Source organism: Elaeis guineensis, chromosome 7 (assembly GCF_000442705.2).
Source record: "Elaeis guineensis isolate ETL-2024a chromosome 7, EG11, whole genome shotgun sequence".
NCBI lineage: Eukaryota > Viridiplantae > Streptophyta > Magnoliopsida > Arecales > Arecaceae > Elaeis > Elaeis guineensis.
In genome coordinates, this window is record NC_025999.2 from 12,549,941 (window position 1) to 12,557,561 (window position 7,621).

At 29.8% G+C, this 7,621-nt stretch overlaps 1 pseudogene; it reads left to right on the forward strand.

The window, feature by feature from the left end:
- Positions 1–4,839: 4,839 nt before the first annotated feature.
- Positions 4,840–6,420, forward strand: LOC140859267 (uncharacterized; annotated as a pseudogene).
- Positions 6,421–7,621: the final 1,201 nt, after the last annotated feature.

Sequence of the window (7,621 nt, forward strand, 5' to 3'; positions counted from 1 at the left end):
GAGAGGAAGAGATCCCTTAATAACCAACTCTTGGTTGCTAGAAAGAAAGGAGGAGGCACCCACAAACTAACCATGCAACCTCTGTGCATCTCACATAACCACCATGCCATCCCTTCTTTTCTCTCTTTTTTTGCATGCCAACATGCTCTCAAAATCATCATGCAGAACTTCTTAGGAGGTGCCCCTTTTATCCCTAATTTTTAGGGTTTGTTAGGGTTGGTTAGGAGTCCAGCAAGAGAAGGACTCTTGGTGCCACCTCCTTTGTTTTAGGCCTCTCCTTTTTGCACCATAATATTCCATGATAAAATTAGGTTGGGCTTCCCATATAGAGGTGGATAAGAGAAGAAAATCTCAGTCCAATGGGATTCTGATTTGCTGTCTTAATTCTAATATGATTCGAAACTAGATTGAGTCAAACTTAATTAGGAATTAAGTTCAAATCTTATTTGAACTAAAAAATTCAAATTAAATCAAATTTAATTAGATTAGATCTGATTTAATTCAACTCATATTTGATCAAATTAAATAATTAACAATATTTATAAATTAGTCCTCCTATAACTTACTAACTCTTAGTAAGTCCTTCATATAGTATTTACATATAAGACTAATCCTCAATCAAATTAATAATTGGATCCTTTTATAATTCAAAATCATAATTTGACATCTTGATCAGTTAGGACCTCTTTTACATGTGAATCTGTGGATTCTATTCTGTTTGATAGTGAGATATATTTTGATCTTTATTAACATATCATTGAAATTTCTTTCAATGGATTAAAATAATTTCAACTCTACCCATCAAAGATCATCGATCATCAAGATGACACTCGACGAGTCTCATGATCCAACAGTGACACCTAGTAGTATGTAGTGGTAACTTACCAAAGTAAAAATAATGAATCTCTAAGTGTAGTTATCGTATAATTTAGTTCTTCTATCGTGAGTCCCGACAAGATGGAGATTTTGAAAAATTTATCAAATCCTATCATCTATCATATGCAAGATTGGCTTGACTCGAGTTCATTTATGAATTTTTATGAAAATTCTTTTTCAGTATTCACACTTGCTTTGATCAAAAACTTTCTGAACTCAGTCTCATAAATTGCATAGGACTTCTCCTTTACTATTAAGGTGATAAATCTTATTTAGGTGTATATTCTATTTCTGTAATGAATCTACTACAACCAAGATACATCTCAAAGCTCCGTATAGTTAGAAGATCGAGTTATGATGAGTTGAACTACAGCAATCTCAGTGTGAACAGTCGAGGTACCTCAGATCAAAGAATCATTCGCACTACTACAGTATTGAGAATATTACTGATGAGTGAGTAAATATCCAAGTGACTTCTCATGTTGGTCATACTCGGTATCTTTATTCTGTAACAACCACCTACACTCTCGCTTAGTATCCCCACGCTGTAGATACGAGACTCGTCTACCCATAGAAAAGTAATCCATGCATCAATCTATCTAGATCGATCACCATCCTCATGATGATCCTACAGTTGAGAGTAGTTTATGAATTAACCATCAATGATACATGCCTCAAATTTTTAACTCTTGAGAATATGTGTCATTATCTTGTTAATTCATTGGATGATTCATGGACACATACACTACATGAATGATAATTGACTATCCTAAATAATTAGATCAAGTATGAAATTATATCCTAAAAAGGATTAATGTGTCAGTCCAATTGACTTCTAGGGCATACATCTAGCATATGAAACAATCTTCGCTTATCTTGTCAATACTTAGTCTAGATGATAAAGGTCCAGACAATGATATTGATGTCTTTTTACAATCTTTGACAAAAAAGTTAGAATAGCTATAAGTGGGTATCGATGTATTTAATGCTTATAGTCGTCAGATATTCAAATTGAGGCAGCTCTTATTTGAACTATCAATAATTTTTCTGGAGCACAAAGGGGCATATTGCATATCCCTTTTATGAGAATTCTATCAATTCATATTGATTAAAATATGGAAAGAAGTTCTACAATATGAGCCATTATCATGGTTAGAAGCCGACCATCCATTTTGGGTTCAACAAGATATATTTGATGGTACTATAGAATTATGATATGCTCCTGTCTCACCATATGAAACTAAGGTTCTTATACAAATACATGGCATGAATCACATGTGTGGTAAGATTTTTAAGTATTCTAAGAAAAAAGGAAAGAAAGATGTTGAAAGTCAATAAATGAAGGATTGACAAAGGATGTTATTACTTGCAATCTTGATGTAGAGATGTTTGAGGATACTAACAACTTCTATGATGATGATGATCATGCAGATAAAAATCAAAATGATGATGACACAATAGATGTATCTACACATAGAGTTGTTAAGCAGTTGTAGAAGAGAAAATATATATTTTTTTGATTTATCTTATTGGAAGTACAATCTTCTTAGGCATAATCTTGACATGTTGTATATTGAAAAGAATATTTATGATAATTTGATTGGAACATTGTTAAATCTTGATGGAAAGAGTAAAGATAACTTAAAGATATGTTTATATTCGAAGACATGGGTGTAAGACATGAGCTTCATTCCAAAAAGCTTACTAATGGTAAAGTTTATATACCTCCTATATATTATATAATATCTATTCAGGAGAAAGATATTTTTCTGATATTTCTAAAGAATATTAAGATTCTGATAGCTATGCATCAAATGTTTCTAGATGTGTAAGTCTCAAAAAGTAAAAAATTTCAAATCTTAAAAGTCATGATGGTCCGTTTTGATGCAAGATATTTTTTCGTTGACTTTAAGGTCATCCATGACAAATAAAGTTATTAGTATTATTGCTTAATTATCATCATTTTTATGTCATTATGTTTCAAAATCATTGATCCATGAAAATTTGATCAATTAGAGTTTGATGTAGTACTTATACTTTGTCATATGGAGAAGATCTTTTCTCCTAGATTTTTCACCATCATGGTTCATCTACTTATTCATTTAGCTGCAGAAGTAAAATTTGATGGAAGTAAAATTTGATGGGCCAGTATATTACAGATGGATATGTCCTATTGAGAGGTGATATTGCTAAACTTTATAGTTATAATTTAAAAATCTCTAGTATAGGTGGTGTGGTACTCTATTGATGTTTTAATAAACTTTTAATTTTTGAAAGCATCTTGTGCGTTTAAAAGATTATATACAAAATAGAGCCTATCCTGAAGGTTTAACTCAAAAATTTATAAGCTCTCAATTGCTGGAATAGTTTTGAGAAAAGTTGAAAGCATGGTTCTTGACAAAAAATCTTTAGTACAAATTTATCATTATGTATTATTTTATAGTGACATAATATCTCAGTATTATAAGTTATTATAGTCATATATTAATTTTTTTATTATCATCATATGTGATGTTCTTAATTAATGAATTAATTTTTTTGTAGAGAATTTTTGGTTACTTAGAAATAAGCAAACCAAAGCATTCAATCCAATCCAAGGATTGAGCAAAGATGGTTGATCGAGTTATTCCTTGAATGGCTTTTTAAATAGATTAGTCATCTATGTAAGTGAAAGGATCGATTTTGAAATATATTTATTAACATCAAATAATATATTAACAATTTTATCATAGTTTTTAGGTACCAATGATAATGGAGAGTAACTATTCAGATGAATTAATTATCATGGCTCGATATTCTAATAATATTGTCAATAGATATAATGATTTCATCATTAATAGATTCAAATTTTCTATAAAAGAATATGAAAAATTAAGAAAAATTTTGAATAGTGGAGTCATGGTAGAAGTAGATGGAAAGACTTATTATGGTGTACTTACAGATATTTTTGAATTAGATTATTATGAAATATTTAAAGTAGTCCTATTTCGATGTAATTGGATGGATATAAACTCGCTAAAAGACTTGAAATAAGATATGAATGAGTTTCTACTCATAAATTTTTCAAGATTGATATATACTGGTGTGTTATTAAAGGATGATCCATTCATTTTTTTTATCTTAAGCTTATCAAGTATTTTTTATACAAGACTTGAAAGATAGGGATTGGGCTATTGTTGTAAGAACAAAATCTAGACACTTGAATGATATGGAAAAAGGATTAAAAGTAGAAGATAATAAGACATATATGTAGTGTATGCCTTATAATATTTCCTCGACTAATGATCTAAATGCTATAAGCTTGGTTAGGATGGATCTTGAAGAAAAAAATATTGATTGATTTTTAATTGATAAGAGATATTTAAGATATGTATATTTTATATGAAATATTGTATTACATTATCATACTCATTTAGTAGATCTTGTTTCTTATTAGTAATTCAATTAGTCTTATTTTTATTATTTGATAATTAATGTTAACTAATTTTTATTTTTATTTTTAAATGCTAGGTTTCATCATGTCTTGATGTAGATGATTTGATGATATTGAGTTACAGACTTTCTAATATAGACCACATTCTGATTAGTCTTGACAGTCGAGGTAGCCACAGCAATCCAAGATCGATCCGTCATCATCCGCATAGCAGCTCGAGATCGATCCTTCTTTATCCATATAGTAGTTCGAGCCACAGCATAATCCTCTTGCTAATGAGAATTTTATTATAGATAAGATGCACATCTAGAATAATTTAATAAAAATATTATATATTCATGATTATTAAAATTTTTATGATTATTAAAATTTAAGTATTATTTTTTATTAATTGATTTATAATATATTTTTTTATTTTATATATTTATTATAAATATATTTGGACGAACACGGATTAGACATAGACCCACACAGGTCAGAGATATCTAGGATTTAGCTAAAGGTGAGAAGGTCATCATCTGTGCAACCAGATGGGGCAGCTGGTCAATATGGATGCCAAATTATTGACAAGCTTTTTAGGTATTATTGTATGAAAGGGTCAGCTTTGTCCTTTGAACTATGCTAAATGGAACGATATACTTTCTGCATATAAGCTTGAGATTCTATGAGTAGTAGAGAAAATAAGATGACTTAATAATTTATATTAATTTATTTATAGTCAATTAATTATGTCGTTTAATAATCAAATATCCTTCTTTGATTTATTGTGGAGTAAATTTGTACTCCCTCCAGACACCCATGAATGGGTACTCAAGTTCCTCAATCAAAAATGGAAAGAATTTAAGGCTATACTAAAGAAAAACTATAAAAGAGAGGGATTGGTGGAGGACAATGTTGCTCATATTTGTCCTTCTGATATAGATCCTCATCAATGGAGGGAGCTAGTTCATCATTGGTTCTCTGAGAGGGAACAGATAATTATATACACTCATCATATATCTTATGTTATGTTGATTATTAATATAGATTGGTCATATATATAAAATATATCAGACTCTTTATTTTGTAGGCATATTCTGATATTGGTAAAGCCACACAAGTAGCTTTGTCTGTTCTTCTTACATCGAGGTCTAAGAGCTATGCGTAATGCAGACAAGAATTCATATGCTTCTTTCAAAATCTTTACCATATTACAAATTTTTTTAAACTAATTTGATACACACACACACACGATCCTCATGCTTCTTAATTAAATTGCGTATAATGTATCATGCATCATATATCATGATACTTATAGGTTTTATTGAAACTCCTAGAGTTTATCAATTAAAATTTATAGATTATATGGTTTGCAAAATTTATATTTTTTATAGATGGATGAGCATAAGAAGGAGCAGGATTAGGTGGAGTTTTATAAGATGACTTATGTTCATCGAGATGGGCATTTTGTTAATGACGAGTCGACAGATATGTTTGTATGTATTGATAATCATTTAATACAATGACTTATAATTTTATTTTAAATATAAAATTAATATATATATTTTTTTGAATATAGAAAAGAATTTTATCTCTTGTTGCAGAATATGTCGGTGAGTCAACATCTATGAAAGCCAATTGTGTGGAGGCTCAGGTGATGATAGAGCTGCTAGGACAGGATTGTTATGGTCGAGTGAGGGGTTATAGAGTTGGAGCCACTCTTACTCAATTATTTGATGTGCGCTAATATATTTAGGAAGCTAGAGAGAGTTCTACCAATATGGATATTCGTATGCTTGAGCTTGAATGGAGGTATAGATTGAGGAGTAGCTGGAGGTGCGGATGGAGTTATAAATAGAGGCACGGATAAAGGCAATGAGATAGAGCTCTGATACAATGATATCCTCTATGAAGACTTAGATTGACCAGTTGATATCCACATTACAGATATTTGTGGACTCTTCTAGAATACATATCCAACTATATTTATATTTTTTCATACATTTAATCATTTAATTTACATTATAATTTTTATTTTCTCAACTACTAAAGTTTTTATACTTTTGTTGTAGGCTCCTAGTAGTTTCAGCAATCATGGAGTAGATGATGATCATGCTCCTGTGGATCACTGATAGCCAGATGTCTCTATATTTTTTTAAATTTTATAGATTTCTTTTACTTTCTTCTCTTTAGTTATGAATTGTAATTTATAAACATGATGGATAAAGTAATTACGGCTTTGTTATATTATATAGAGTATTTTTTATGACTTTATATTGGTGTTTGAATTTGTTTGTAAATTTTGGATAGGTTTATATATTGATTGTGATGTTATATAGAGTGTTTATTGTGATTATGTTGGTGTTTTAATTTTCTATAAATTTTGAATAGATTTATGTATTTTATATATTTTAATAAATTATTTTTAGATTATTTTTTATGAAATTGACTATTGCCAATGCTTGAAAGTGTTGGTACTAAAAACAGTTGCTGACACCTTAAAGCATCGGTACTAAAAATCATTACTGATGCTTTATTATGTCGATATCAAAAAAATTGTTGATACTTTAAACCATCAACAATTATCAAAACTTATTGATGCTTTTGGAAAGCATCGATAACTTTAAAGAGTTTAGCGATGCACATAAGCATTGTAAAAAGCATCGATAAATTTTCATGCGAAAGAAAAGCATCGAGAATATTGATTTCCACTCTTCACCTACCAATGCTTTTCAACATTATGGAAAGCATCATGACATTATTATGTGATGCTTATAAGCATCGACAATGGCTGAATAATGTGTCGGCAATGGTCCAGGGTATTGTAGTGCTAGATCATGCAATTCATAAGTGTTACATATCCTCTTGCTATTTTATGCATTCCATTCTATCGCTGGTAACAAAAGTTTTATTTTTGCAAGCAAAAAATGAGTTAAGATTTTACCCATTTTAGGGTGAATGACTCCTTTAAGAAGAAATAATGTTGTGTTGAGTTGAACAACTTGATGATTGCAATTTATTTGAATTAAACTGGGTTTTTTTAGACATCATAGGGTTTTCAAATGAGAGTTTAACATTAGGCTACTTAGACTTCACTTATTATGCAAATTTGTTCATGCTTTTGTAAAGCTAGACAATAATATTTAAGCTTAGCTTGTCCTTAAATGATTAAAGTTGTTATCAAGATAGAAGCTTGAGCTTCTATTTGTTCATTGAACGGATAAAGTATCCATGCTTGACTTTTTGATGGCCTTTATTTTAAATAAAATTTAAGTTTGGCTCACTTTCTAATTGAATATGCTCAATCAAAACTGTTGTCAAGCTAAACTCGAT